Raw genomic sequence first — 7,009 nt, 5'->3', positions numbered from 1 at the left:
ATGGAGTTTTGTTATTACACCCTCTACAAACAACGAGCTACAACAGACAATACACTAGTTGGAGATTTGTTATTACACCCTCTACAAACAACGAGCTACAACAGACAATACACAAGATGGAATTTTGTTATTACACCCTCTACAAACAACGAGCTACAACAGACAATACACTAGATGGAGTTTTGTTATTACACCCTCTACAAACAACGAGTTACAACAGACAATACACTAGATGGAGTTTTGTTATTACACCCTCTACAAACAACGAGCTACAACAGACAATACACTAGATGGAGTTTTGTTATTACACCCTCTACAAACAACGAGCTACAACAGACAATACACTAGATGGAGTTTTGTTATTACACCCTCTACAAACAACGAGCTACAACAGACAATACACTAGATGGAGTTTTGTTATTACACCCTCTACAAACAACGAGCTACAACAGACAATACACTAGATGGAGTTTTGTTATTACACCCTCTACAAACAACGAGCTACAACAGACAATACACAAGATGGAGTTTTGTTATTACACCCTCTACAAACAACGAGCTACAACAGACAATACACAAGATGGAGTTTTGTTATTACACCCTCTACAAACAACGAGCTACAACAGACAATACACTAGATGGAGTTTTGTTATTACACCCTCTACAAACAACGAGTTACAACAGACAATACACTAGATGGAGTTTTGTTATTACACCCTCTACAAACAACGAGCTACAACAGACAATACACTAGATGGAGTTTTGTTATTACACCCTCTACAAACAACGAGCTACAACAGACAATACACAAGATGGAGTTTTGTTATTACACCCTCTACAAACAACGAGCTACAACAGACAATACACTAGATGGAGTTTTGTTATTACACCCTCTACAAACAACGAGCTACAACAGACAATACACAAGATGGAGTTTTGTTATTACACCCTCTACAAACAACGAGCTACAACAGACAATACACTAGATGGAGTTTTGTTATTACACCCTCTACAAACAACGAGCTACAACAGACAATACACTAGATGGAGTTTTGTTATTACACCCTCTACAAACAACGAGCTACAACAGACAATACACTAGATGGAGTTTTGTTATTACACCCTCTACAAACAACGAGCTACAACAGACAATACACAAGATGGAGTTTTGTTATTACACCCTCTACAAACAACGAGCTACAACAGACAATACACTAGATGGAGTTTTGTTATTACACCCTCTACAAACAACGAGCTACAACAGACAATACACAAGATGGAGTTTTGTTATTACACCCTCTACAAACAACGAGCTACAACAGACAATACACTAGATGGAGTTTTGTTATTACACCCTCTACAAACAACGAGTTACAACAGACAATACACTAGATGGAGTTTTGTTATTACACCCTCTACAAACAACGAGCTACAACAGACAATACACTAGATGGAGTTTTGTTATTACACCCTCTACAAACAACGAGCTACAACAGACAATACACAAGATGGAGTTTTGTTATTACACCCTCTACAAACAACGAGCTACAACAGACAATACACTAGATGGAGTTTTGTTATTACACCCTCTACAAACAACGAGCTACAACAGACAATACACTAGATGGAGTTTTGTTATTACACCCTCTACAAACAACGAGCTACAACAGACAATACACTAGATGGAGTTTTGTTATTACACCCTCTACAAACAACGAGCTACAACAGACAATACACTAGATGGAGTTTTGTTATTACACCCTCTACAAACAACACTACAACAGACAATACACTAGATGGAGTTTTGTTATTACACCCTCTACAAACAACGAGCTACAACAGACAATACACTAGATGGAGTTTTGTTATTACACCCTCTACAAACAACGAGCTACAACAGACAATACACAAGATGGAGTTTTGTTATTACACCCTCTACAAACAACGAGCTACAACAGACAATACACTAGATGGAGTTTTGTTATTACACCCTCTACAAACAACGAGCTACAACAGACAATACACTAGATGGAGTTTTGTTATTACACCCTCTACAAACAACGAGCTACAACAGACAATACACAAGATGGAGTTTTGTTATTACACCCTCTACAAACAACGAGCTACAACAGACAATACACTAGATGGAGTTTTGTTATTACACCCTCTACAAACAACGAGCTACAACAGACAATACACAAGATGGAGTTTTGTTATTACACCCTCTACAAACAACGAGTTACAACAGACAATACACTAGATGGAGTTTTGTTATTACACCCTCTACAAACAACGAGCTACAACAGACAATACACTAGATGGAGTTTTGTTATTACACCCTCTACAAACAACGAGCTACAACAGACAATACACAAGATGGAGTTTTGTTATTACACCCTCTACAAACAACGAGTTACAACAGACAATACACTAGATGGAGTTTTGTTATTACACCCTCTACAAACAACGAGCTACAACAGACAATACACTAGATGGAGTTTTGTTATTACACCCTCTACAAACAACGAGCTACAACAGACAATACACTAGATGGAGTTTTGTTATTACACCCTCTACAAACAACGAGCTACAACAGACAATACACTAGATGGAGTTTTGTTATTACACCCTCTACAAACAACGAGCTACAACAGACAATACACTAGATGGAGTTTTGTTATTACACCCTCTACAAACAACGAGCTACAACAGACAATACACAAGATGGAGTTTTGTTATTACACCCTCTACAAACAACGAGCTACAACAGACAATACACTAGATGGAGTTTTGTTATTACACCCTCTACAAACAACGAGCTACAACAGACAATACACTAGATGGAGTTTTGTTATTACACCCTCTACAAACAACGAGCTACAACAGACAATACACAAGATGGAGTTTTGTTATTACACCCTCTACAAACAACGAGCTACAACAGACAATACACTAGATGGAGTTTTGTTATTACACCCTCTACAAACAACGAGCTACAACAGACAATACACTAGATGGAGTTTTGTTATTACACCCTCTACAAACAACGAGCTACAACAGACAATACACTAGATGGAGTTTTGTTATTACACCCTCTACAAACAACGAGCTACAACAGACAATACACAAGATGGAGTTTTGTTATTACACCCTCTACAAACAACGAGCTACAACAGACAATACACAAGATGGAGTTTTGTTATTACACCCTCTACAAACAACGAGCTACAACAGACAATACACTAGATGGAGTTTTGTTATTACACCCTCTACAAACAACGAGCTACAACAGACAATACACAAGATGGAGTTTTGTTATTACACCCTCTACAAACAACGAGCTACAACAGACAATACACTAGATGGAGTTTTGTTATTACACCCTCTACAAACAACGAGCTACAACAGACAATACACTAGATGGAGTTTTGTTATTACACCCTCTACAAACAACGAGTTACAACAGACAATACACTAGATGGAGTTTTGTTATTACACCCTCTACAAACAACGAGCTACAACAGACAATACACTAGATGGAGTTTTGTTATTACACCCTCTACAAACAACGAGCTACAACAGACAATACACTAGATGGAGTTTTGTTATTACACCCTCTACAAACAACGAGCTACAACAGACAATACACTAGATGGAGTTTTGTTATTACACCCTCTACAAACAACGAGCTACAACAGACAATACACTAGATGGAGTTTTGTTATTACACCCTCTACAAACAACGAGCTACAACAGACAATACACTAGATGGAGTTTTGTTATTACACCCTCTACAAACAACGAGCTACAACAGACAATACACTAGATGGAGTTTTGTTATTACACCCTCTACAAACAACGAGCTACAACAGACAATACACTAGATGGAGTTTTGTTATTACACCCTCTACAAACAACGAGCTACAACAGACAATACACTAGATGGAGTTTTGTTATTACACCCTCTACAAACAACGAGCTACAACAGACAATACACAAGATGGAATTTTGTTATTACACCCTCTACAAACAACGAGCTACAACAGACAATACACAAGATGGAGTTTTGTTATTACACCCTCTACAAACAACGAGCTACAACAGACAATACACTAGATGGAGTTTTGTTATTACACCCTCTACAAACAACGAGTTACAACAGACAATACACAAGATGGAGTTTTGTTATTACACCCTCTACAAACAACGAGCTACAACAGACAATACACTAGATGGAGTTTTGTTATTACACCCTCTACAAACAACGAGCTACAACAGACAATACACTAGATGGAGTTTTGTTATTACACCCTCTACAAACAACGAGCTACAACAGACAATACACTAGATGGAGTTTTGTTATTACACCCTCTACAAACAACGAGCTACAACAGACAATACACTAGATGGAGTTTTGTTATTACACCCTCTACAAACAACGAGCTACAACAGACAATACACAAGATGGAGTTTTGTTATTACACCCTCTACAAACAACGAGCTACAACAGACAATACACTAGATGGAGTTTTGTTATTACACCCTCTACAAACAACGAGCTACAACAGACAATACACAAGATGGAGTTTTGTTATTACACCCTCTACAAACAACGAGCTACAACAGACAATACACTAGATGGAGTTTTGTTATTACACCCTCTACAAACAACGAGCTACAACAGACAATACACTAGATGGAGTTTTGTTATTACACCCTCTACAAACAACGAGCTACAACAGACAATACACTAGATGGAGTTTTGTTATTACACCCTCTACAAACAACGAGCTACAACAGACAATACACTAGATGGAGTTTTGTTATTACACCCTCTACAAACAACGAGCTACAACAGACAATACACTAGATGGAGTTTTGTTATTACACCCTCTACAAACAACGAGCTACAACAGACAATACACAAGATGGAGTTTTGTTATTACACCCTCTACAAACAACGAGCTACAACAGACAATACACAAGATGGAGTTTTGTTATTACACCCTCTACAAACAACGAGTTACAACAGACAATACACTAGATGGAGTTTTGTTATTACACCCTCTACAAACAACGAGCTACAACAGACAATACACTAGATGGAGTTTTGTTATTACACCCTCTACAAACAACGAGCTACAACAGACAATACACTAGATGGAGTTTTGTTATTACACCCTCTACAAACAACGAGCTACAACAGACAATACACTAGATGGAGTTTTGTTATTACACCCTCTACAAACAACGAGCTACAACAGACAATACACAAGATGGAGTTTTGTTATTACACCCTCTACAAACAACGAGCTACAACAGACAATACACTAGATGGAGTTTTGTTATTACACCCTCTACAAACAACGAGCTACAACAGACAATACACAAGATGGAGTTTTGTTATTACACCCTCTACAAACAACGAGCTACAACAGACAATACACAAGATGGAGTTTTGTTATTACACCCTCTACAAACAACGAGTTACAACAGACAATACACTAGATGGAGTTTTGTTATTACACCCTCTACAAACAACGAGCTACAACAGACAATACACTAGATGGAGTTTTGTTATTACACCCTCTACAAACAACGAGCTACAACAGACAATACACTAGATGGAGTTTTGTTATTACACCCTCTACAAACAACGAGCTACAACAGACAATACACTAGATGGAGTTTTGTTATTACACCCTCTACAAACAACGAGCTACAACAGACAATACACAAGATGGAGTTTTGTTATTACACCCTCTACAAACAACGAGCTACAACAGACAATACACAAGATGGAGTTTTGTTATTACACCCTCTACAAACAACGAGTTACAACAGACAATACACTAGATGGAGTTTTGTTATTACACCCTCTACAAACAACGAGCTACAACAGACAATACACTAGATGGAGTTTTGTTATTACACCCTCTACAAACAACGAGCTACAACAGACAATACACTAGATGGAGTTTTGTTATTACACCCTCTACAAACAACGAGCTACAACAGACAATACACTAGATGGAGTTTTGTTATTACACCCTCTACAAACAACGAGCTACAACAGACAATACACTAGATGGAGTTTTGTTATTACACCCTCTACAAACAACGAGCTACAACAGACAATACACTAGATGGAGTTTTGTTATTACACCCTCTACAAACAACGAGCTACAACAGACAATACACAAGATGGAATTTTGTTATTACACCCTCTACAAACAACGAGCTACAACAGACAATACACTAGATGGAGTTTTGTTATTACACCCTCTACAAACAACGAGCTACAACAGACAATACACTAGATGGAGTTTTGTTATTACACCCTCTACAAACAACGAGCTACAACAGACAATACACAAGATGGAGTTTTGTTATTACACCCTCTACAAACAACGAGCTACAACAGACAATACACAAGATGGAGTTTTGTTATTACACCCTCTACAAACAACGAGCTACAACAGACAATACACAAGATGGAGTTTTGTTATTACACCCTCTACAAACAACGAGCTACAACAGACAATACACTAGATGGAGTTTTGTTATTACACCCTCTACAAACAACGAGCTACAACAGACAATACACTAGATGGAGTTTTGTTATTACACCCTCTACAAACAACGAGCTACAACAGACAATACACTAGATGGAGTTTTGTTATTACACCCTCTACAAACAACGAGCTACAACAGACAATACACTAGATGGAGTTTTGTTATTACACCCTCTACAAACAACGAGCTACAACAGACAATACACTAGATGGAGTTTTGTTATTACACCCTCTACAAACAACGAGCTACAACAGACAATACACAAGATGGAGTTTTGTTATTACACCCTCTACAAACAACGAGCTACAACAGACAATACACTAGATGGAGTTTTGTTATTACACCCTCTACAAACAACGAGCTACAACAGACAATACACTAGATGGAGTTTTGTTATTACACCCTCTACAAACAACGAGCTACAACAGACAAT

This window comes from Tachypleus tridentatus, chromosome 10 (assembly GCF_004210375.1).
Source record: "Tachypleus tridentatus isolate NWPU-2018 chromosome 10, ASM421037v1, whole genome shotgun sequence".
NCBI lineage: Eukaryota > Metazoa > Arthropoda > Merostomata > Xiphosura > Limulidae > Tachypleus > Tachypleus tridentatus.
The sequence above is the reverse complement of the archived record's forward strand: the minus strand, read 5'-3'. Positions refer to the sequence as shown.